Raw genomic sequence first — 26816 nt, forward strand, 5'->3', positions numbered from 1 at the left:
TTTAGGCTTTCAAGTGGTGATTGTGACTTTTGAGCACCAGCCTCCTCATTCCCTGACTATGTGAGGTTGGGCAAGGCACGTGGCCTCTGTGAGCCTCCAGTGTTCTCATCTGTGAAATGGAGGTAACAAGAGAATTGTCAGGGTTAAAGAGACAATTCATATTTAAAAGAGAAAACATCAGAGCACAGTAGCTGATACATAGTAAATACTCAACAAGTCTAAGGTAGTGTTTTATTTTATCTTTTTAGACGCTAAAGGCTTTACTTTTAGGTGCATTCCCCCATTTATTGAGGCCTTTATGCGGACTAGACACAGCACAATAACCTAGAAGAGACAAAGAGTATGTACTTCAAAGTTAGTATTAAAATACAAATACTTCACTTTTCTCATCTGTAAAAAGAAGAAGTTGGAATATGATCTAATGGCAAAGTTTCTTTCAGTAGTAAGTCATGTGGTCTGTTCTCTCTGAGAAGCGGTAAAGTGAAAAATATTTAACAGCCAGTAGGGCATGGCCCAGGCACTGGCCTGGACATTTAACTTCCTTATCTGGTCAGGCTTTGTACAAGGGGTTACTACTTAAGCTTTGTATTGGCTAATGTCTATTTGAAATTAGTCAATCACTGAGAACAGGAACTAATCTATAAATTCATTTTTTTATTTAAAATTTTTATTGATTATGCTATTACAGTTGTACCACCCCCCTTTTATTCCCCTCCATCCTGCAAACCTACTCCCACCCACATCTCCCTCCCCCCCCCCCCCCCACCATTTAGTTCATGTCCCTAGGTCATACATATAAGTTCTTTGGCTTCTACATTTCCTATAGTATTTTTAATCTCCCCCTGTCTATTTTCTACCTACCACTTATTTTTATTCCCTGTACCTTTTCCCCCATTCTCCCTGCCCCACCTCCACACTGATAACCCTCCATGTGATCTCCATTTCTGTGATCCTGTTCCTGTTCTACTTGTTTGCTCAGTTTGTTCTTGTGGGTTTTTTTGTTTTTTTTTTTAAGGTTTGGTTATTGATAGTCATGAGTTAGTTGTCATTTTACTGTTCATATTTTTGATCTTCTTCTTTTTCTTAGATAAATCCCTTTAACATTTCATATAATAAGGGCTTGGGGATGATGAACTCCTTTAATTTGGCTTTATCTGGGAAGCACTTTATCTGCCCTTCCATTCTAAATGATAGCTTTGCTGGATAGCATAATCTTTGATGGAGGTCCTTGCCTTTCATGACTTTGAATACTTCTCTCCAGCCCCTTTTTGCCCATAAGGTTTCTTTTGAGAAATCAGCTGATAGTCTTATGGGAACTCCTTTGTAGGTAACTCTTCTTTTTTTCTTGTGGCTTTTAAGATTCTCTCCTTATCTTTCATCTTGAGTAATGTAATTATGATGTGCCTTGGTGTGTACTTCCTCGGATCCAACTTCTTTGGGACTCTCTGAGCTTCCTGGACTTCCTGGAAGTCTATTTCCTTTGCCAGATTGGGGAAGTTCTCCTTCATTAGGTTTTCAATTTCTTGCTCTTCCTTTTCTTCTTCTGGCACCCCTATGATTCAGATGTGGGAACGTTTATAGTTGTCCCTTAGGTTCCTAAGGCTCTCCTCATTTTTTTGAATTCTTGTTTCTTCATTCTGTTCTGGTTGAATGTTTATTTCTTCCTTTTGTTCCAAACCGTTGATTTGAGTCCTGGTTTCCTTCCCATCACTGTTGGTTCCCTGTATACTTTCCTTTATTTCACTTTTCATAGCCTTCACTTTTTCCTCTATTTTGCAGCCATACTCAACCAATTCTGTGAGCATCCTGATTACCAGTGTTTTGAATGCTGCATCTGATAGGTTGTCTATCTCTTCATTGCTTAGTTGCATTTTTTTGAGCTTTAGTCTGTTCTTTCATTTGGACCTTTTTTTGTTTGTTTGTTTGTTTCCGTGTGCCTGCTATGCAGTAAGAGAAAGAGCGTTAGGTGTTCACCAGGGCAGGGCAACCCACATCACTGTGTTCTGCTGCTGTAGGTGGGGAGGGGTCAGAGAGGGAACAATGCTTCTTGTTCAGCTCTCTACTGGCTTTGAGTCACTTCCTCCACTATCCAAAAGCAAATTGGGCCTTTCTGGTGCTGATTCCCAGGTGGGTGGGTTTGTATACATTTTAGGACCCTGTGGGTTTCTGCAATGAATTCTCCTTTGAGGCTGGGAGCTCCTCCTTCTGCTGCAACCCCTACAGGTTTTTTCAGTCAGAGGTTTTGAGGCTTTATTTCCCTGCACTGGAACCCTGGGTTGTGCAGTCTGTCTCACTCCCTAGTTGTTCCTCCCAGTTTATCTATACACAAATGTGGGACTGCCCAGTCCACAGCTGCTCCCTCACCTGGTCTGCCAGCCTCCAACTTGCCGAGAGTCCATCTCTGCCCCTCCTACTGATCTGGATGAATGTTTATTCTCTAACTCCTTGGTTGTCAGACTTCCATACAGTTCAATTTTCTGTCATTTCAGATTGTTTTTTGTTTTTAAATTTGTTGTTGTTCTTGTTTGGTTATATGAAGAGGCACAGTGTATCTACCTCCACCTCCATCTTGGCCAGAAGTATCCTATAAGTTCTCTGTGAATGCTCTCAGACTCTACTGCTAATAATTTTGGTACTTCCCTCAAAATTTGGGAATTGGGTATATCATCATTCCATTTAAAGCTCCTCAGTTGATTTTAATGGAAGAAGTCCACAGACCATGACTTAAACATGCTATTGTAACACTTTGACAAAAAAAAAAAGTGATAGATGTGAGGACTTTGGAATGACATAATAAAACATATAGTAAAAGTTTTGATGTTTGCAAAGAATTTCCTGGGGCTGTTTAGTTACTTAATTGAAATGACCAGCAATAAAATTGCTGTCCAGGATTTCTTAGCCAGAAACAGAGTTGAAAGGCAAACACTTCTAAAAGAATTATGCAGAGTCATTGGAGGAAGAGCTACGTGTAAACTCAAATGTGAATAACTGTCATTCACACATATCAAGAGCTATGAAAGGTCTCAGATATGACATGTTAGGCTGCAACTCTTTCACAGATACTGGCAGAAGACATAAGACCCCTTGGTCAGAGACAAAGGTCAGTTTGTCACTCACAGAAATGTCAGCCAGAATATCACCTTTTGTACTAGTTTCTTGAGCCATAGTTGCCACAGTACAACACACAGGGGCCGTGTGATGCCTGCACACACAGTGAGTTGTGGGCCAGGAGAGAGACACTGAGCTTCACATACCCTGATCTCTTACAAGGAGGCTGGATACAAACAGGCATAACCTTTGCCAGTTGGGGTGACATTCTTTTGCAAGGCTATTTGCTATATAAACATCCTTGAAAAGATAGTCTGGAACAAAAGCTACCTGCATTTTGGGTCACACATCAGTCAGAAATATGACAGCTCTATGGAGAAATTGTCTCACAACAATAGCACCATCCATGTGTACACACACACACATTGGTTAATTTGTCCCTTTTCATTAAAAAGGTAACTAAGATAACTGTATACGAGTATAGTGAGTGAACTTCTGGTTTTCCAATTACAATCGGAAAATAGTATCTCCACTATATAAAACAATAAAATGTTTATGTTTCTGAACATCTTTGATTGGATAAAGGCAACTTCATATTTTGATGTCCCACCTTGTAGTGTTAATTCAGAGAAGGAAATTACTATAGCACTCCCCACCATGCCAAAAAACCCCACAAACAAACCCTAAAACACAACAATAGCAACAAATACTTTTATTTAAAAAATTATCTCTATTGGAAATGGCAGCATCTACATTGTTCTTAGGAAATGTGTTCCATTTCCCTGAAACAAATAGATATTGAAGAGGTATTGGGCTGTTGATGTGTAGTTTTATACAACACACCATGAGAAGAATCTATTAAGGATAAAGAAATACATATATAACAGATTAGGTTCTCCTGCAGACATTTTCGAGATGTGAAATTTAAAGTGATTTTGCCCAAACTGTTGTTTGGTAGAGCTAATATTCTGGAGATTCTACTCTAGACAATTAAGGGTTTTTATCTATAAATTGCATCCTGTTAATCTCAAGGTAGCAAACATTTAAAAAATTATTCTGGTAATTTTTTAATGTACATAAAGTGGAGATAATAGTGATTACTTTTTGATAATATGAAATTATACAGAAAGAAATACTTAACTGGGACTAAGTAAACAGATTTTTAAATTTTCTCTTATAACTGAAAATAATACTTAAATTGGGTAGATAATGTTACTAGATTTTGGCTTTAATTTATCCTTTTATAAAGGAGGGAAATAGAATATATTTGTTCTCATCTCATAGGTTTATTAAATACTAGGAGGAAATATAAATATAAAAATTAGTTATATTCTTAATAAATTTGTTTATATGTAATACTCTTTTTTTCTGTTGTTATGTGTAATGTGTTCTTTCACTGAAATAGCATTGATTGGAGACACTATAAGTATATTATTTTCCCAAAATTCTAAACCTGTAATTTTATTCTTGTTAGAATATACTGTCAAATTGGTCAGGTTCATTTAGTATTCTTTAAACTGGATAAAGCTTGAAACAGTGGTTTTCATTTTCAAGACTAATTTTATTAAAGTAATTTTTTGTTGATTTAATTGTACTTTATTGATCTGTTTAGGCTTATAATACACTATTATTTGAAGCAAGTTTTTGAAAAATTAAATTTTGGAACTGAGAGGAAATGTGTATCATTTAAGCAGCATTTATCAACAAATCTGGTGATACGAATCATCTATGGTATTGTTAAATATGTTTTCCCTGGACCTCTCACCTAAAGATTCTGCTTTAGCATATCTGGTGTGGCCCTCAAAATTTATATTTAAAATAATAAAAAGGTGATTTTTATAAATGAAGAAGGTTGGGAAAGATTGACACAATTCAATATTTTTACACCAAAATATGTAAACTGAGACCTACAACAGTTGAAACTTACATGCTTCTCAGAGTTGGTCAGTTGTAGACCTTAGGTCCCTGGGTTAGACTTGTAACACCTCATTTAGTTTTCCAGCCATTACTCTGGGATAAAAGATAATGTGGTTATCAAATATGCATTATCTCTACTTACAACTTTACCACACTATTTACTCACTTTTCTTACAATTTCTTCCTCAGTAAATTCAACAACAATACTAGCCCCAGGGACTGGAAAACAGGCCCAGGTATCACAGACATCCTAAAGAATTTGTTCCAATTGGAAGGACTTTAGGTGTCATGGCTAAGTGAGTAGGTGGTACCTTTAGCATCGAAGCTTTTCACGAGTTACTCTATTTGCCTCTTAGCTACAATTTTATGGATTTCTGTTTTCTGGTTATTCTTACATTGGATATAAGCCACATGGCATCTCTTTATGACGCTGCAGGAAACTTACTGTGATAATACTATCAAAGATTCTGTTATAAAGACAAAGATGATGGTGATGATTTTTTTATTGTTGTTCAAGTACAGTTGTCTACATTTTCCTCCATCCATACCTTCCTCCCCTGATGCCATTTCCCCCTTGGTTTTGTCCGTGTGTCCTTTATAGTTATTCCCAAAAACCCTTCCCCCTTTTCCCCCTATTATCTCCTCCTACCTCCCCTCTGGTTACTGTCAGATTGTTCTTAATTTCAATGTCTCTGGTTATATTTTGCTTGCTTGTTTGTTTTGTTGACTAGGTTCCACTTAAAGGCGAGATCATATGGTATTTGTCTTTTTTTTTTTTACTCAGTTTTTAAATAGCTTGAGAAGGGACTTAAAGCTTAAAAGACATGGTGAATGTATACAAGGTACCAATCTGCTTACTCTCTTCTTGGCGCTATGATGTTCAATTTATTATGACTTTCTCCTGATTTCTCTTTTATCCTTTGTAGAGGAGAAAACTCAAGTAGGGAACCAACATGGGAGGGGGTTGCACTGGAGAGCTTGGGAATGAGAGATCAAGGATTAGGGGATGGAACTGGCAAAGGGTGAGGGCTCATAACTACCTTTGGTTATATGGACAGGTGAGGTTGATTTAAAGGACCTGGATGGGACAGTCCCTTAAAAGACACATATTGCTTGGCTAATTCCTTAACTCGTTTAACAGTATATGTAGTAAACCTCACTTGTGCAAAGGGTTGTACTGTGCTTTCATTTTAATCTCCTTAACTACTAGCATCCCCACCTCCTTTTTGTATGTAAAGAAGCCATGTACATGTTTGTCTTTGGGAATGTTTATTTTTAATTGGAGATTAATGCACTAGACCTTTTCTATTGGTAAGATAAGGAAACTTTCTTATGGGCATTCATATAGCATAGTAGCAATACATTTATTAACTGTCCAGTATTAAGTGACTATCTCTTAGCTCAGAGCTAACCTGTCCAGCCTCTTCTTTATGCAGATGAAGAATAAGACTAGAAGCATATCCTTAGTGTCTTGTGACCATTCCTGATATCTTCACTAGCTCAGATAGTGTCTGCAAATGAAAAGGTGGGGATTTGTGCAAACCATTCTCAGACATAGTGATTTCCCTTTGAAGTGTCCCTGAGTGTAGTTTCAGATTGCATGCTAGTGATAACCAATTCATTGCTCTATAAAGGCCCAATTATTATATAGATTTCTTTTATATTGAATCGCTTCTTGTTAATTTCCATTAATTTCTCCCAGTTCTGCACTTAGGAGCTACATAAAATTATTCTATTTTTCATATAAGACCCTTAAAAAATTAAAAAACAGCCATGCTATGCTGTCTATATTTTTCTTTTCTGTACCACACCCCCAGTCCTGAACTTTCACTCATGGGTCATATCTTTGTAGTCTTTCATTATAAAGGATGCTTAATGAATTCTAAGCATTTCTTAGTGAAGTATGCTTTCTTTTCTGGAGGTCACTGCCTATTAAAAGCAAGCCTTTGACTTTTTGCCTGGTATTTTTATCACACTGAATACACAGTGGAATCTACCCTCTTCCCCTTTTGGAACAACTGTCCAAAATTGGCTTGTTTTCTCCCTGTGCTTCCATGTCCAAATTCTTCATGAATTGAGGCCCCAAATTATTTTAAAACAGCCTGAAAGGACAGCGTTTCTTGGATAGGTGGGTGAGATTTTAATGTATTTTCTAGTTATTTGGAGTCTGACCTGAACGTTTAGATCTAATAAAGTAAAAGTGATTCCCCTCTCTGCCACGCTGACAATGTGGGAGCCAATGTTTTTCTCCAGAATAGTGCTTCTCAGATTTTAATAAGCATGCATATTTCCTGGGGCTCCATTAAAATGCAGACTGTGATTCAGGGGTCCAGGGAGGAGCAGGTCCTGCATTTCTAATGAACTCCCAGGAGACGCCTATGCTGTTGCTCCATGGACTGTACTTTCAACTGTCAGTTGAAATCTGAAAGTCACATGGGTAACTTTAAATTTTCTAGTCACTGTGTTAAAAATGCAAAAAGAAAAAAAGAAAAAAGAAATAGGCAAAATTAATTTTTAAAATATATATTATGTAACATAACATATGTAAAACATTACTATTTCAACATGCCATCATTATAAAAATAATGAAGCTATTTTAAATTCTTTTTTGTACTGTTTAAAATTTGTTTATATTTGTATGTATTTTATACTTACAGCATGTGTCCCATTGGAAAAGCCACATTTCAAGTGCTCAGCAGCTCTGTGTGGCCGTGTGGCCCCTGGCTACCATACTGGATAGCACAGCTCTAGATCTTGATATTTGGATCTCTCAGAACCTGCAAATAGCACAAAAAACTAATATTTGTTGGTGTTTACTATGTGTATAACACTGCTATGAGATGTTAGTGCCATATAAATGCTTTAGATGAATCATCTCATAAAATCCTTATGGTACCCCCATACCTTAACATTATTATCTCCACTAGACAGATGAAGAAAGCAAGATTTTGAGCTGGCCCTAACTGGTCTAATGTCACAACAGCAAGGCCAGGATTTGAACTTAGAAAGTGTGACTCAAGCCCATGTTCTCAACCGTGCCCCAGGGTAGAGAACCTCCTGAGGTAAACACATCCTCTTGGAATGGGCACAACAGAGCCTGACCAGGAAAGGCAGACTACAAGATTCTTTTTGGAGGGATGTGGGCACTAAACTCTAAGGCCGTTTCAAATCTCCTCTTATGGGGTGCATACAGTTTACTTATGGTATCATTAAGCCTTTGGTAAAGTTAATTAACTTCTATAGCTTAGTAACAGTAGCCTCCTATTAACAGTGCCTACCGGAATTATGGTTGGAGGACAATCAAGGGGGCTCTGGTTCATAGACTTGCAGTGGCAGGGCAAGGTGACAGGTGCCTGGGTCAGCTAGACCATTGGTCCTGATAATGAAGGGAGGATGATTATAATAGGAGGTAAATTAGCATTCTGGGAGTATCCTCAAACTCATTCCCGGGAAGCAGAAAATAGTCATGTTGGGTGAAGGCTTGATGATTTTTAGTATACCAAATGGAAACGACACAGCTGTAGGCCCTTCTTTCCTGTGTCAATACTGGTTGAGGCATTGGGCCTATAGGAGCCACCCTTTCCAAGGGGAGTATGTCCCAAGCACCCTATTGGATGCCTGAAACCACAGATAGTACTGAAGCCTGTATATACTATGTTTTTTCCTATACATACACACCTATAATAAATCTTAACTTAGGAATTAGGCACAGTAAGAGCTTAACAACAATAACATAATAAAATAGAAAAATTGTAACAATATACTGTAATAAAAGTTAGGTGAATGTGGTCTCTCTCTCTTCTCTCTCTCAAAATGTCTTATTGTGCTGTACTCACCCTTCTGATGGTGTGAGACGACAATGCCAGTGTGATGAGATGAAGTGAGATGCATACTGCTGCATTGTGACGTGGAGCTAGACTATGACAGGGGTTACTGAACAAAAGCACTGTGAAACCTCGAATGAGAGGGTTACTAAGTAACTAAGGGGTGGGGAGCATACACAAGGTGGACGTGCTGGGCAAAGGGATGATTCAGGCTCAGGGCAGGAAGGAGTAGGTTGGCTGGAGATTTCACCATGCTATTCACAATGGCACACAATTGAAAACTTATGAATTATTTATTTCTGGAAGATTTATTTAATATTTTCAGTTGTGGGTGAGGGGCACTACTATATGTATTTCCTCATCTATTTTGGGTTGTAACTTACCTGTAACAGGTGGCTAGTTTTATTGTGAAAAACAACATGATCTCTGGCTGCTTGAGAGTTTTGAACCCCTCTTCACCCAGTTGTTTCTACCCTTTCCATACGTGGGCAGGGTTTTGGTAATAACAGCGACAAGGCAAGTTTGAAAGGTAAATTACTGCATGGTGCTTCAGAGTGCAGGCTCCGGCCTGTTCCCTGATCGCTGTGTGATCTGGACAAAGTCACGGGCCCACTATGAACCTCAGGTACTTACTTGTAAGTCTAAAAATAAGGCTAATAATAGCACTGGACTCACAGGCCTATTGTAAGCATCATATAAAATAGTAAATATAAAATGCTTTGCTTAGTACCTCTCACTTAGAAAATACTGAGTAAATGTTACCTTTTAACGTATCATTGCCACTTTTACTCTTTTATGTTATTATTCTGTTTTCCTGAGATGAAAATTTATCCAGTCACTATTCTTATTTTGTTACTTTAAAATGTTTGAAGTGTCCCTTCCCCTCTTTTGGTTCCTTTAGCACTTTTGAGGCCCAATTTATTCCAAGCATTATTTTCAACAACATTATTCTAAGGCCACACTAATGCCACTAATATTTGCTCTTGGCTGTTTCCTTCTTTCTAAGTTCGTGCAAGTCTAAAATATTTGCTCACTGAGAAATTCCTGTGCAGCACCATGAGCCCCCCCTCAGAATTTTATTGAATCTTCTTTGGGGTTCTTGCAATTTGGGAGTCATGATCCCTTTTGGGGGAGTCTACATCTTAAAATGCATTCCTTTTTAAGACCTTTTTGGAACTTGCATTTCTGAAGTCTGAGGTGCAAGGCTAGCTCAGCTCTGTGTCTCTCACAAACTCTAGAGGAACTTGAAGGGAAGTCTGGGAGGAGCAGGACCATCATGGTGGTCCCCAGTCTTGACCCATCTCCATCTTGGAGCAAGAGTCAGTTTCTGAATGCAACCTGAAAATAGAGCTTCAATGAAACAATGATTTAACAAGAAATGGATGTCTTCCTGGAAATTTAAGGGAAGAAGAAAATGAAGAGACAAATCTTATATCCAACAACTTAATAACATTCCTCATTAGCCATTAGACTAAACTGTTCTTTCTCAATATCATCCTCCACATTCTTATTTTCTGCTGGCTTCTTTATCTCTTTTTCTTCTTTAAATCATAACTTTCTTATTCTTTTAAAAATTAATTCTTTTGATGTTTACTATATTACACTTAGCAGATCAAAGTTTGAAGGTTAGAAAAGTAGTGCTTATATATTGTCACTAAATAGAACTGTAGGGGAAAGAATCTCAGTCCCACGCAGATTGCTTTCTGCTGATGCTCTCATGCCCACGCTACCAAAGATGACTTATGCTGTCAGATTCTGTCCTGTCTTAGCAGCTCCTTTTCCTACTTCCTTTATAATTTCAACTATGAATGCACTGTCAATAGAATTTCCCAGATGCTCTGCTTTTAGTTGAATGAGATTTTCACGAAGTATTTGCACAGCTGAAATGCCCATTTTACTTTAATATAACCTCCGTGATTTTTTAAAATTGTTGTTATTCAATTACAGTTGTATGCCTTTTCTCCCCATCCCTCCACCCCACCCCAGCCGAACCCCCCTCCCTCCCCCCCTCCCCCCTCCCCACCTCTGTGATTTTTAATTAAGGTGTAATTTAATTGAGGTAACATTTATTACATATAATAAAATGTTCAGAGGATGAGTGTATGTTTTGATGAAGGCACATCCAGACACAGGCCTTTCCATTCCTCCAGAAAGTTCCCTTCTAATTCTTCCCAGTCAGCCTGATTCTGCTTCCAACCCTGACTCCCACTAGAAGCAACCATTCATCAGGTTTCTGTAGCCTCCAGTTAGATGGTACTCTTCTAGGACTTTATATAAATGGAAGTATATTTCACTTATATAAATGGTAGTATATCCTTTTTTGTGTTGTCTTTCACTCAGCATAATATTTTTGAACTGCATCCATGCTATCTTTTTTGCAGAGTAATGTTCCACTTTGTGAGTATAACACAGCTTGTTTATCCATTCTCCTATTGATTGACATCAGGATTTTTTTTCACTACTGTTTATAAAGCTACCATGAACATTCTTGTGACAAAGCTTTTGTGAACAAATGCTTTAATTTATCTTGGGTCAATACTTGGGATAGAATTCTGGGTAATAGGGTAGGTATAGTTTTATTTAATAAAATCTCCAAAAATTTTTTCCAGATAGATTGTACAGTTTTATACACCTGCTGGCTGTGTCTAAATATGAGGTTCTGGTCACTTTATAATATCATTACCAACATTCAGGGTTTTTTTGTTTTTTGTTTTACCTACTTTTGACTATTTTTACGGGTGCATTGTGGTTTTAATTTGCATTTCCCTGGTAACTGAAGATGTCAAATCTTTTTCATGGGCTTGTTGTGTATTTTCTTTTGTAATGTCAGTATTTTTTATCCCTTAGGGAAGGGTTGTGATAGATTTTTAGTCTAGAATAATAATGTCCATGTTCTTCAGCAGATGGGCTGGGCTTATCATTCTCCCCAAATGTTACTTCCCTTTCTTCATATATATATATATTTTTTTTCCTGATGCCTCCCCTGAATTACCCACCATATGTGTAGGTGCATTGATTTCCAAGCAGGTGACCATAGCTGTGATATTTAATATGAAAATATATGCAAATCTACTGTATTCTGAAAGTTTTACAAATTTGCATTATTTTCCTACATCCTTTAATATCTAACTGAGGTTTTTTTAGAGGTTATTATGTGCTGTACTGTAGCTGAATGCCTTAACCCAGAAAATCATGGTATTATTTACTATATCCTATTTAAATCCTTCCATTATATTTCTAGTTCATTTCATTCAGTAGTATTATTGTATTACTTTAGATTTACTCCCGTGAATTGCTGAGCACATCCTCCACTGTTGTTTTTTTCTGTCCTATCATTCAACATTCTGTCCTCCATTTATTCCATTTTGCAGCTTTACATTGCTCCTTTTTTCTTGCCATTTATTTTCAGCTTGAAGTACACTCTGATTTTTCATTGAGTCTTGACTGCTGTGTTAATATGCAGCCCCTACTCAATAGACATGATGCTGTTGACTGAGGGTCAGCAGAGTATGTGCACAGATTTACTGTCAAGTAATGTTAACCAGATTGCGCTTAGACATCTCCATTCTCCTAACGATATCTGAGAAGTTCTTTGGATGATAATTTTTACCTTGAAAAGACTAAGTAATGAGAGGATCTGTTATACTGAGGGAAAAAATGTGAAGTCCTAGGGCAGCAGTGAGCTTGGACTGTTCCCTGATGCAGCAAAGGTTCTCACACGGAGGAGTGTGAGGCAGGGAAGGCAGACGGGGGCTGAGTCCAGGGAATAGCCTGGACCAGGGCCAGATGAAGCAGAGGCCAGCCGGCCTATGCAAGTGTTTCCGACGTAGTCCAGTGAGATGAGATGTCTGACTTCTCTGAGCATAATCACAGCCCAGTGGTGAACCAAGGGCCGAGCAATGCAAGTGGTAAGCCTGTGTCAGGCAGTAAGGGGGCATTGTCTTGTAGAGAATGTATAAGCTGTGATAAGACCAATCAGAAAAAATACAGTGAAAACAGATTAGTGGTTGTCAGGTTAGTTAGTGAGGCAAGGGGGTGGGCGTGGCTATGAAGGGTTAGCGCAGAGTACCTTGGGGTGATGTAATGGTTCTGTGCCTTGATTGTGCTTCTGATCACACAAATCTATACGTACGAAAAATTTCATAGACCTATATAAACATACACACATAAATGGATGCATGTAAAGCTGATGAAATTTGAATAAGCTCTGTGTGTATTACCGATGTCCATTTCCTGGCTTTGATATTGAATTCTAGTATGCAAGACATTACCATGGAAGAAACTTGATGAAAAGTACCCAGGACCTGCCCCCTACCACACGTTTTTTGGTAGCTTTCTGTGACTCTATAATTACTTCAAAATAAAAAGTGAAAAAAGGTATCACCAAGGACCTGCGGTTCTTAGTAATATCAGTGATGAAACCCTCTTCCCCTGGGGCAGGCCCCTCCCACCGCCCCACACTTGGTACCGCTGTTGCTGCCTCGGACTTACATTTCCTTCTCTTTATCACCTTTCGTGTCTGCAAAGCACTGGGTAGTGGATTCACTGAACTTATGTTTTTAATATGGATCAAGACACAGATAGTTTGTTTAAAGTGTTACCAAAAATCCCTACAAACATTGTTTTTACATATGACAATACACCAATAATATTTTTTAACTGGAGAAAGAAATGTTACAAAATGTATTAGGTAACAATACAAAATAAGCATAAGTAACACCCAGAAATTAAGGACAATTGTTAAAATTTTGTTTATTATATTATCTTATAAATTCTTATAGTTTTTATTTGATATTCTTAAATTACCCAAGCAATAATCATATATAATGTTTTTATTTTCTCATTTAACATTTATAACTTTTATGCCTTTTTAAATTTTATTGCATTGGTTAGAAATTCTAGTACAATGGTAGGTCATAACACGTTAGCTGATATTCTTGCCCTATTTCTGACCAAATATTTTAAAATTGTCACTTCTAAATGATTTGGTTATTATGATTTATGTCAATGGCATTTATGAAGTAAGAAAGTTTTTTTCTTTATTTGTTTTGGGAATCAAGTTTTTGATTATTGATAATTGTGGAAGTTGCATGTTATGTATCATTATATATATACACATTTATGTACATATACACAGAGAGTTATGTGTGTATGTATGTACTTCCTGAGTTGAGGTTTTGAATTTCTTTCCTTAATCTACTCATACAGTAATAGATAAATTAATAGATACTCCGATGTTGAAACATTTTCACGTTTTTAGGAAAAAATATCTTGCTCTTTCATACTTTCAATTCTTTTAATGTTTTAATGTGCTACTGGGTTAAATCTCTAGTACCATGAACATAGCAGAAACAGGAATATTTTGAATTATTGTTATTTCGATTTTTGCACATTCATTTCATAATGCAATTTATTTAAAATACAATTTTACTTTATGATAACTTTTTAAAAATAGAATCCCTCCCCTGGGTGCTGATTTTCTTCTGGAGATACCTATCTCATGTAGAATTGGTACTAGGCATGTGGAAACCTAATTAAGACTTGTTTTATAATGGCCCCTTATTTTTATGTGTGAATCTAATTTCTCTGATCAAATTATAGGGCTCCCAAAACATAGGATTATGCGATCTCTTTTCTGGGACTGTGTAGCAGTGCCTAGAAAAAGAGCTGGGAGTTAACGATCTGCTTTGCCTTGAGGAAGCAGTTGGTGGAGTGGGGTAGGAAGAAAGATTTAGTAGTTCTATTATATTGCAATTTCAGCTCAGTTAGCATGTCTCATTTGACGGTGATTTGTGTTAAGTAGGTACTTTCTGCTTCCAGAATATTTCCTTTTGTGAAGAATATATTCTTTCCCTTTAAAATTGCACTGCTTCTTGCTAAGAGGTTAGCAAAGTAAGTGGCCTAATATGGACCCTACCGCACTGATTCTATTTAAATTTTGGGACTTTGGAATCATTAACAAAAAAATTTAACATTTTGACCTTTAATGCATGCCTCTATTAACCTGGCTGTTAGTTCCACTAGCCATTTCTCATTGTGTCTCGCTTATTTCTAATAAACTATCCTGGCTAATTTCAGACCCTAAGAGTCTGTTACAGATTAGTTCTTCTGTCTGCTATGTTCTCATTGGTGTGGGATCATATTTCTTTTCTTGATCAGTCACTTGTATGGTTTTTTTTACTTTTGAAAATATATTTCTCTTAGCTTTCTAAAAAACGTCGCTGATGAAGTTCCTGTTTTTCAAAGTTTTCAATTATAAAACAACTCACTATAATTTGACCATAAAGATGCCTTCAATTTCAAGGGGCACTCTTAAATTGACATGACTCTGCAGGTCGGCATCATAAACTGCATCTTGGTGTGAATTAAAAAAAGCTCCCCCCCCCCCCCGAGGAGGGGTATTAGAAAGGGATATCCTCTTGAGCATAAACCAGAGGGTGGCATGTGGCAAGAGGAACCCGTCTGGATGTCAGCCCTACTTGGCCTGGCGGCAAGGTGACTCTTTTGCAGGACCTGCATATCAGCATTCTTCAGTTATCCTCCTGCTCTTTCCAATGTTCATCAAATATTTGTTACCTTGCTCCTTCTTTATTTAATATCTGGGTTAGAATTGAAACTCACATAACCACATTAATTTATTTATGCATTTATTCAAAATGTGTTGAATGCTTACTATCCACTAGTCAGTATTGGAGGGGCTGGGGTTAAAATGATGAGCAGGACAAAAGAATGCCTGTTCTGGGGAGTTTGTATTGCAGTGAGAGTTTAACTCAATTTATGTTATTGTTTAAATATCTACACAGTCTTTCATCTTATTTAGAATGTTTCTTTCAAACTGCTTATTGGGAAAAGTTTTGACTTTTTTTTCTTGGCAATAGGCACTTCAGTAATTAAAAACGTGCTAATATTTACTTTTGGGTAGAAGTATATACTTCAATCCTAACAAGAGGGATTTTTTGCAACCTAATTGAAAAGAAGAAATATTTCTTGCCATTTTTTTTGCCATTTCATGGCAAAATATCGTCTTCTAAAGAATAAAATATGCCCTGAATGAATGTGATGAATAGGAGTGATTAGGGAATGATAGGATTGATAAAGCATTTTTTAAAAATTCTTTTCAACCAGTGGTAGCCTAAATGAGTGAAATGAATGTCAGGACAGGGAATTCCAGGTGGGTATTTTTTTAAACTAACTATATGTTGGTTTGGGGCAAGTCATATAACCATATTAGGCCTTGATTTTCTCATTCTTAGAAACAGGGTATTGTAAAAGTAATCATTAATATCTCTTCTGTTCCAATATTCCATGAGGGAGCACATCTCTGAGGGGAAAGGTTATTCCAATAGGCTTCCACTTTCCTTAGGACTTGTCTGATTACTTCTGAGACATAAAACTTCTTCGGACGCACGAGTCTTACCTCAAAAAGGATTGAGAAGTTTCTTCTCTCTAAAAATGTAGCAATGTATATCTGCTTTTGATAATTATAATATAATAATAAAATAACTCTAGATGAAAGGTGTCTCATATAATGACAAGAGTTGATTATGAATGTAAAGTAGAGAGAACAGACTGGCTATTACCTGGCGGCCTGCAAGATGTGGTCGTGTTTCTGTTCTCAGTGTAAGAAATACGTCAGAGAGCAAGAACGGTGGTGTTAGGGCCAGACTGGAGGCAAGATGGTCCTGGAAGGTAACACTGGTGGTCCCCAGGGTAGGTGCTTGCTCATATCTGCAACCCCGGTAGGGAGCCCTGACGGCTCCCTGACTTTTGTGCCAAGTTCTCTATTTTAAAGATCTTGAGCTGCCGGAGGTCTGAAAATTATCTGAACAGCCATAACTACTATTCATGCAGGGCTTTTTCCCCCAAGAAATAATCCTTATGATGAACATATCTTGTCTTTGAGCTTCATTGGGTTGAGCAAAACAATATTTGTTAGAGCACCTCAGTTAAGAAAATATAAATGTTTAAAAAATAAAGCAATTATTATAGCTATATCTCTTTTTATGTTATAAAAAACTATTTTTTTACATTGTAAAATTTGATTCAACTACTCTTTTAAAAATAGGTAATAACATTTTCAGGATTAATGTTTATTTGCATTTAATAACCTATAAACACATCTGTGTTGCTTTTAATGTAAAATTATATAAGAACATTTTAAAGTTAAGCAGTTATTATTTTATTATTTTTGCTGCTTTTTCTTTCAAATGAAGACTTCATAGAAGATGATTATAATATTTTAAAATGTATATCATTGTCCTCTTGAGCATATAACCTATTTGCTCTGACGTATATAATTATGAGAAATTAGAGTATATAACTTCTCAGGATGGCTTTTTAATAACATGACAGCTACTTAAGAAAAACTAAATTCCTAAAATTGCACAGTTTATCAGCTAGTTTAAATTGTTCCTATTCTTTACATGCATCAGAACTCTACCAGAAAATAGCATATCTTATTGGCTAATGTATTACCCCCTGATTATTGTTATGAAAATATACACAATGTCAAGTGAACACAGGTATTAAAAAGCACTGTAGCCAAGTTAGAAAGAGAGATTCCAGCTTACAGCTATGGAAATGTGCAATGAATCTAAGAATTTCAGAGCTTGAGATGGTAATGAAGAGGGAAAACCAAACTCGTATTGGCTGAGTTCAAGTTCTGCCTATGTCATTTACTAATTTTAAAAGTTGGACAGGGTTTTAAAATCTTCTCTCACTGGAAACTTTAGGTACTATTGGTACTTATGTCATAGAATTATTTTGCTAATGAAATCATAACATACTTGCAAATTGCTTGAGAGCACACAATGTAAGCTCATTATGAGTTCTAGTCCTGGCATTCCCAATGGGGATGATACTGACCCCAAAAGGACCAAAATTGGTTCTTGGGGTGAAAAAATATTATACTTTTTATCCATACAGAATAAATGCACATATACTCACAGTATATTTGTGGTGTGAAAATGTCATGGGGAAGTAAGGGATGATTAGGGGGAAAGTGTTTACAGAGGCTCCATAAGGAGGAGATGATGTAGCGAAAGCAAGAAACACTGGATGTTTTATTTATTGTACAGAAGCCCAATTGCCAAGAGATTTGCCCAATTCACACAGATAGTGGTAGGATCTTGGTATAGTGGATTTTTAATAATAGTATTTTTCCAAATGGGTTTTCAAAATCTTACTTCATAAATTATTCATAAGATTTAGTCCCCAACCTGTAATTTATAAAGATTTTTGAAGATATAAATCCGTGAGCTCTCTGCTACCCTCTCCCCAATTCTGACACAGTGCTTCTGAGTTGGGTCTTTGTGAGATCCCACTGGTAAAGCCAGGTTAGAAGCTAATAATTTATAATGTTAGCTTTGACTTGTCATATATGAATAGGCCTGTGAGGAAGGAGATTTCATCCAGTTTTCCATGCAGAGGTTTCATTTGTAATTTTTGTTTTATGTGTAAAAATTCACAATACAGTTCCTCATGTAATAGAAATAACTATTTTGCATTTAAAAATTATTATGCAGTGTCTTGTCCCTATCGCTACATAGGGACCTGGTGAATCCCATGAGCCTTCCTTTGAAGTTAAATTAACTTATATTTATAGTTTTAAATGATTTGAAATTTAAAGTATCAATAACATATGCTAACAAGGATATTAAGTAGAGTGAGGCCTTTGGTTTTCTTCCCTTTAAAAACAGGATGGTGTGCATATTTATTTTAGGGACAAATAGTTCTTTCTTGACCCTTTAAAATAATCACAGCATTTAACATTTTTTATTTTTCAATTAGAGTTGACATATGATATTATATTAGTCTTGGGTGTAAAACATAGTTGTTAGACATTAATATACCCTATGAAGTGATCATTCTGGTAAGTCCAGTACCCATCTGACACCATACATACTTATTATGATATTATTGACTATTTTCCCTATGACTTACATCCCTGTGACTCTTGTAACCTACAGGGCATCATACTCAGTGAAATAAGTCAGATAGAGAAAGACGGGTACCACATGGTTTCACTTATATGTGGAATCTTAAAAAAATACATGAACAAACAAAACAGAAACAGACTTATGATACAGAGAACAAATTGGTGGTTTCCAGATAGGAGGGGCTAGGGGAGATGGGTGAAAGGTGAAAGGGATTAAGAAGTACACAGTTTCCCATTTGGTTTTTGGTTCTTGAGAAAGAACTTTAAGCTTCTGGTTGAACCATGTTATTCTTAGAGAATATGGATTTCCCATTCTTGCTAAGATTTTAACAACTGCTCACTCAGTTCATTTTCAGGTTCAGAGGCCCACCTTCTAAATCAACACAGATAAAGGTGACGTGCTTTGTTCTGATGAACCAAGAGGACATCTTGTGACCAGTATTGAAGTCTGAAGTCCTGGCTCTGCATTCTGTCACCTTCTTAACTTTCATGCCAGATCTTCCTGTTCCCTTTCCTCCTCTGAGAAATCCTTATCTCCGTCATGCTTTTTTTTTGTATTTTTAAAGCATCCTTCTCCTTTTCCATTCTTGTCCAGTGGACCTAGGAACATTGCTCTGTAATTTCTGCCCTTTTTCAGTTGATGGGTTGCATAGGGTTGGTAGGAGACAGAACTGTGCTAGTAATACCATGTGGACCCAGTGCGAGGTGAACTTTGCATACACTTGTCTTTCCCCAGTTTCAGAGCTGCTTAAGTGGTTTCTTTGGCAAAATCCCTTACTCTTAAGAAAATCTTAAAAGGGGGGGAGGGGTGTTTATTGTGAACTCATTGTAATTCATCAGGAATGGCCCTAAGATGAAAGTAACCATTATAATTTAATTTATTTCTGCCTCTGTTTTTTAATCCTCACTCAAGGATGTGTTTATTAATTTGAGAGAGAGAGACAGATAGACAGAGAGACAGACAGACACCGATACAAGAGAAACATCCATTGTTTGCCTTTGCTCCCTGACTGGAGAGGGAGCTCACAACCCTTTGGTCTGTGAGATGATGCTCTAACCAGCTAAGCCACCCAGCCAGGGCTGTAATCTAATTCCATCTACTCCCTCACACCCTAAGTAACAATCATAAGTACCTTTCAGAATCACATCAAAATTACTAATCTTGTTCCTCATTCTCCTTTAACACTTGCCTTTACTGAGGTTTGGCCTTTATTACTGGAATTTTTAAGGTTTTTTTTTTTTTTCAATTTGATCTCACTTGAAAAAAAATTGGAAGTGGACTGAATGTTCACTCATTTTGTTTTTTTTTTAAAAGATTTTATTTACTTTTAGAGAGAAGGGGAGGGAGGGAGAAAGTGAGGGAGAGAAACATTGACTGGTTCCCTCTTGCATGTATCCCCAGGTGAGGACCTGGCCCACAACCCAGCATGTGCTGGGAACTGAACTGGTGACCTTTCGGTTCACAAGCCGATGCTCAGTCCATTGAGTCACATCAGCCAGAGCTTATTTTTCTGATAAATTATTACTATTACAGCAGATTTTCTGTTATAATTTATTACAAATACAACATCATAGTACGGTATAATGTTAAATGATACGGGCTTTTAAGAGCGCTGGCTCACTGTTTATCACTTACTAGCTTTGTTGATTTAGGCCAGTAATTTATCCCCAGTTATTTCATCTATAAAATGGGAACAATAATTGTACTTACCTGGGAGTGATTGTAATGAATAAGTGAGAAGTTGTATTTAAGTGCTTAGCACAGTGCCTAGAACCCAGTGGGCTGTCAATACGTATCAGCTGTCATTAGTAACATCAGTCAGGGAAATAGGCACTTGCAGTCATTCTCTCATTAAGCTCTCGTCATTTTTGGATGAGAAAATGAATTGCAGGTGGCAGAGTGCTGATACGAAGAGGACTCTTGCGATAAAACCCTTTCAATAGTTGCATCTCTCTGACATTGCATATGCTGTCGCTGACATCTCTGGAGATAACTTTATCTCACTTGCCTCTTTGCCTTCTCACTTTGTCCCTTTGCCTGACCACTTCCCCAGCTTTCACTATCTTCTTTCCATTCCCTCTCATCACTGATGGTATTTTTAAATCTGTAAGGTATAAAAGATGCCATTTAGGTCAGTTCTTGTTCTTTCCATCCTTTCCAGACTCCTGTGCTTGCTTTCAGCTAGAAGTCTGGCAAACAATAAAAAAAAAATTCTCAAAATTGGAACAGAGGAGATAATATCTGATGATAGTAATATATAAATTTAGGTCTGAAATCTACTGTATTTCTCCTTGAATTGTGTAATTGATGGACTTGGTTCTAATTACTTTCTAAAATTATACACATACTTCATCTCTTTTGTCTTCATTTTTAGTCTGAATATTGTTTTTCATCGTTGTCTATAGTGTTACTCTGTAACACTGAAAAAATCAATAGCTGATAGACATTTTCTAATTGGCTACGTGAAATGAATAAAATTTGGAAAACTTCAACATGTGGCCAAATTTCACATAATCATTTCTAATTGAAGGAACAATTTTTAGACATTTAATTTACTGTATGTACACACCCATCTCCTGCCAAATTGTGTTGCACAGTACTTTGTCAAAAGAGTTACAATATGGCTAAATTAAGCTTTATTAGGTATAATAGGATGAGATGTGATTTAATTCTTTAAGCTGCGTGTAAGTGCTGGAAGACAGATTTGTTTTTATTCTATTCACTAAGTTAAAAGAATGATACATTATTTTGCAAATCCCAGTGGCAAAAGGGGATTGAAATAATACATGAAGCTTCTTGAAGGAAAATAGCTTTCTGTTTAAAATTGTAATATTATTTATCTTTCCCCTTCAACCACTTGACTCCTTCAGTCTGCAGAAGAGGACTATTTATTTTAGCAGTGAGGTGGATTGAATTTCTGCCAAGTCAGTATACTCGCTAAATGAATATGTCAGAGGCAATATTGTTTCTCAAAAATCATTTAGAAAGCAGCATTTTTGCATAAGTAGTCTCTTCCATTAGTTTTGAATTAAACCCTAGCAATGGCTGTTTCTATTTTTGTTATTTCTTGGAGAGCCTGTGGAATGCGGGGGTCCTGAGTTTTGAGTGGGAATCCCCTTGTGTTTCTCAGTGCCTGCATTTGGTTTGGAAAATCGGGATGACGGCAACTTCTTTGTCTGACCTTTTTGTGCAGGTTGATGTTACTCTGGAAGTCAGATCTGTTACGTAAAATCAACTGAAAATGGACTGTGTTGTTCGTAGGTGTACTTACTACCCTAATAGAAAGCTAGCAGAGAATCCAGGTTTTACAAGTTCTCAGGAAGTAGAATCAGCTTTTATTTTCTTTTCATCTCCTTAAAAATACTAGGAAAAAGCACTGTCTTGTAACTAATTCCTTGACCACCTTCAAGATGCTTTTTTCCATTCGGGAGGAGAAGGTGAACTCCATTATGCTATGGAGTAATTACCTCAAATACATTCTGAATTTTGAGAGACTAAACACTTTCATTCAATAACAGATATATTAAAAAATAAGAAAATGCCAATGACTCCTATGATAACCCTTTTTACTTTAAGCAAATATAACTCATTTTTTAAGTAAACTAGAGAGCGATGCCAGGTTACTAATTATAATTAATGAAATATTATTTTTATGAAGTTTCAGTTTAATTTATTTTTGATGAGTTAAAAAGCTTTGAAGTTTAAATCTTACAAAATGGCCACCAGTGGGGGTGGGGAGTAATATATTCTTATTGAATCTTTGCCAACTTATTTCTGTATTAATTCACATTAGTTTGAATTAGAACTTGATTTAGTTTCAAAAATAAAAAGTGAAGGGACTCGTTTTTCTTTGCAGTGGAGTCACATGGTAACAATCACAACAGGCATTTTTCATCTTAATTACAACTCACTTTGATTGAATTAGCATGCTCATCTGAAATTACCTAGTGATTAAGGCAAATCATGAACTTTGTGCATTTCTAGAATTAAGAATAATTTTTTAAACATTCAGCATATCATCTACCCATATTTTCCCTCTTATTAATTACCATTCTGTTCATGGAGTAATTCATTATTTAGGGCAATTTTGCAATTGTTAGTAGCAGACTTTCACATTTCTTATAAGGCAGGTCAATGTAATAATTTCTTATTGCAAATAAAAAATTACAGGTTAAGTACTGAAACACACAAAATATTAATGACTATTGCACATGTACAATTGCTTGCAATACTGCAATATATTCTCTAGCATTTAGAAAGCTACCACTATGTAATGATGTCAATGTATCCTAGTTATATGTTATTTTGGCTCTTTAACACTTCATGGGTTTGAGAGGTCTCCACGGGGCCTAACATTGCTGCATCCAAAGGCTAAGCAGCCTATATGGCCCTGGGTAATTGCTTATCTAGTCAGGCAGTTGGTTAACAAGAGAATGGCTGAAGGCTTCAAGGCAACATCTAAAAGGCAACTGGAAAAGGTGGGACAAGGGACACGCACAGCCCTTCACTGAATAGGTCACTAATTAGAGCAAGACCTCATTGCCTTAGAGAACACAGAGTTAGTAAATAGAATTAAAGTCATTTCAGTCCATAGATTCAGAGAAACGAGTGTAGGTGAGTAGAAAAGCAGCATTTTTTTTTTTATTCCCTACAGACATCATGGCTGGAGTTTGGTCAGAAATAAATAAGGCTCCATAAAAAGTAAATACACAGACCATCTACTTCCAGGTGGCCCAGGTCATGGTCCCCACCCCAGCCACCCCAAAATAATCTTATTACAGGATGAACAGCTCCCAATAAAACTAGAAAATAGTCATTGAAAGTAGAGCAAATTCTGGTCTCACCACCTCCTGGTTAGTGGGGGAGGTCTGGGGAGAGTTTTGAAATATCAGTGAAGGAGGAGAAGGACCTAGGTTTTGTTTAAAGGGTTAAATGGAGCCCGCAGCCTTCCTAGGTGGATACCTTAGATCTGTCTTGGCACTGGCGGCCTCCAGTTGCAGTCACTGAGATTCAAAAGCAAAATCTCCTTGGTATAAATGCCCTCATATGTCTTGTCTGATGCCTTCATTCCATGAAAGGAAAATTAAGAGGGACAGGTGGAGGCAAATCAACCATCTGGGACAAGACTTAGGACTTCCTTTGCTCTGGACTTACTGAGTGAATTTGGAAAAAGCACCTAATGTCTTTGGAGCTTAGATTTTCAGTAAAACTGTTGAATTAAACTAAATTAATTAGCTCAAAAGCTCCCTTCTAGCTCTAACAGTCAATAGTCGTAGAAATATCCTGTGTTCACTCTTCTTGGGGAGATGACTACCTAAGTGGTCTGAAGCTGGTAAGTGCTTTGTGACTTACTCATGATTTATTTGTAGAACAAATGTAGCCCAGGGGGTCTGAGATAGAGATCGGCTGACCCAAGCACATTGATTCAATGCCTAAATGAAACATCTCAGACATGTCGCTTGGGACTGGGAGAATTTATTGATATGGGTAAAGATCTACCGTCTGTCAAAGCAGCAGGTGCTGGAGAGGCATAAGAGCTCTGACAAATGGCCTCAGTCCCACCCCTGGGCTTCCATTATGTCACTTAGTAGTCCCCAGGGAAGTCCCTCCCTGTTCTTCTCCAGCACACCATGTCCCTCTCTCCTACTTTCAAATCTTAGTGGTAACATTAGCCCTAACGTCCGATAGTCAACTGATTGGCAGTTAAGTATTTATCAAAGGAGACCTCAGGGGACTTAACCCCACAATTCCCAATAGCCCTCAACAGCCCTCCAAAAATGAGTCATATCAGCATATCTGAACAAACAAACAGCTTTAGGACAAGTTTCCCAATCTCTTCAATTGCACTGTCAACCGGGAGCCTAACTGACACAGACAATCTGGAGCTTCCAATGAGATTTAATGCAGACCTACTGTGTGAGTGGTCATTGCACTGGTGGATTGACTGGTTTCACCTCCGGTGCAGAGGTTATAGCAGCAAGTGTGTTCTGGATGTTGTTGCTGAGAGGTTTGGGGTGTCTTCTCCACACTGATCATCAGAGACTTGAGCTCTGTCTGACCGGCGATGCAGGGAGACAGCCATGGCAAGGGGCAGAGAAGCAGCCCTAACAGCTCACCACTCTTGTTGGAGCATGTGGACTCATGTATGATTAGTGTCAACTCACACTGGAATATGGGCCCCGCGAGGCAGGGGCTTTGTCTGTTTTACTCACTATTCTGGCTTCAGCGCCTAACACAATGTTAGCAGATGGGAGGCACTTAGCAATGTAGTTTGATTGATCAGTGAAGACGCCACTTAGTGCTGTGGTTAAAAGACAGACCCTTGGATCCAAATCCCAGCTCCCCTGTTCAGTAACTGGAATTGTGGAAAAGAGAGTAAATATTTCTGTCACAGTTTCCTCATTTTTAAACTAGAAACAATAATGTATATTTCAAAGGGAAGTTATGCAGGTTAGATGGATTGGTATTTATAACTGGTGCTGGCATGCACTGTAAATGTTTATTAAATGAGGAGATTAATCAGTTTACATGCCCCGTTCTTTTCCATCATTATCAAGCTTTGGTTTTTAGAACTAAAGTTTGAGTTTGTAAGAACACGTTTTAATTGGCATGGGCCCGGATGCAAACACACTTGTGCCGTAAGACCTGTGGCTATGCAGCATGCTCCGAAGCAGCTCTTTCCATCAGTTTTGTTAAATAAGCTACTTGACTTATTCTTGACTTACAGCTCCTTGAAAGCAGACACCATTCAAAAGAGCCTGATTGAGCGTGGCTGCTCAGTGGTTTTGGAATGAGTGCATAATTTACTCAGTGAACGACTGCCTTGTGTGTCTTCTCTTGCTCACTCCTGGGAAAGAAATCACAAGCCCCTCCCTCCATCTTGCAGATTCTTCTTTACCCACAATCCATCGGTGTCACGTTCATCCCCAGTCCTGGTCACTCCAGCCTCCCCACCCCACTGTCACCATCACCAGCACTGTCCCCGTTTGACCAGCAGCTCTCTTCAGCCTCCCTTTCGCACTCCCCCAATACCTGTTCTCTTTACCCTCACCTGTCTCCTCCACTGGCTTGTGACCTTTGACATTTACGTTTGCAATCTTGCTTTGTCTCTGCCTTTCGTGTAAGTCAGGTCAAGTCCTTTTGTTAAACTAAAAGAATTCATTTCAAACAAAGCATTTTTCTTTGCAACCTTTATTTTTCCCATTCACTCTCATAATCACCTCAGGCTGCTTCCTTGTTCATTGGAAACCCTTTTTTCCCCTCTTGGTTATACCTTGGTCACGACAGTATTTTTAAACAAAATTAATTTTACTATTGTTTTGGATTATGTTCACAGTTCTGCTGGTCAGAGCAGTGATTCAGTGCCAACTTCACCTGATTTAATTCACATCTCACGGAAAGTGTGAGGGAGCAAAACGGAGGACATGATTCACCACCCAATCCCCTCACACCAGTCTCTGCCTTTGAAGTGATGCTAATCTGCTTAACTGCATGGAAATAACAGGAGGCGTACTTAGACAGTAGTATAAGCCAGTTCATAAGACGAAACCTTCTGAACTTAAACCAGTTGCTCCTGAACTCTGAATTGCTCCCAAACCTTCTTAATGTGGGACCATTCTGTGCAAGTGTGGGTAGGCATGCGTCTGTTTTTTGTTGTGTTACTTTTTAGGTATCACTATCCTAGTTACTTTTATGCTTTAAACTCTGCAAGGATCAGCCTCTCATCCATTCCTTCCCCTGTGTGTTTTTGGTGCCCAGATGGGTCTGCATACAGAGAGGACTTGGTGAATGCCACTGATGCACAGGTGGTTTCTGCGTCCTGAAGTGACCCAGTTCAGGGGGTGCTCTGGGGGCAGGGGCACACCAGGGAGAGTTCAGAGGCTCCTAGATTAGCAGTTCCTGTGGCTCCTTAGACACTCCTTGTGTCTCTGGGTAGCGTTACTAATGAAACTGCCTTTCAGGGGTTAATCCTGCAATCATAGATCCTGATTATTCTTCTTGTTTTAAGAACCATTTTTCTTCTGTGTCTTTGCAAGCTCCACCACTCAGGGGAGTAACAGCAGTAGATTGGTTATGCTAAACACCCCAC

General features: G+C 37.7%; 1 protein-coding gene across 3 annotated transcripts in view; it reads left to right on the top strand.

The window, feature by feature from the left end:
• Positions 1-26816, top strand: part of THSD7B (thrombospondin type 1 domain containing 7B) — an 865484-nt gene that overhangs the window by 343815 nt on the left and 494853 nt on the right. The window lies entirely within an intron of this gene.

The sequence above is a fragment of the Desmodus rotundus genome, chromosome 2 (assembly GCF_022682495.2).
Source record: "Desmodus rotundus isolate HL8 chromosome 2, HLdesRot8A.1, whole genome shotgun sequence".
Classification (NCBI taxonomy): domain Eukaryota; kingdom Metazoa; phylum Chordata; class Mammalia; order Chiroptera; family Phyllostomidae; genus Desmodus; species Desmodus rotundus.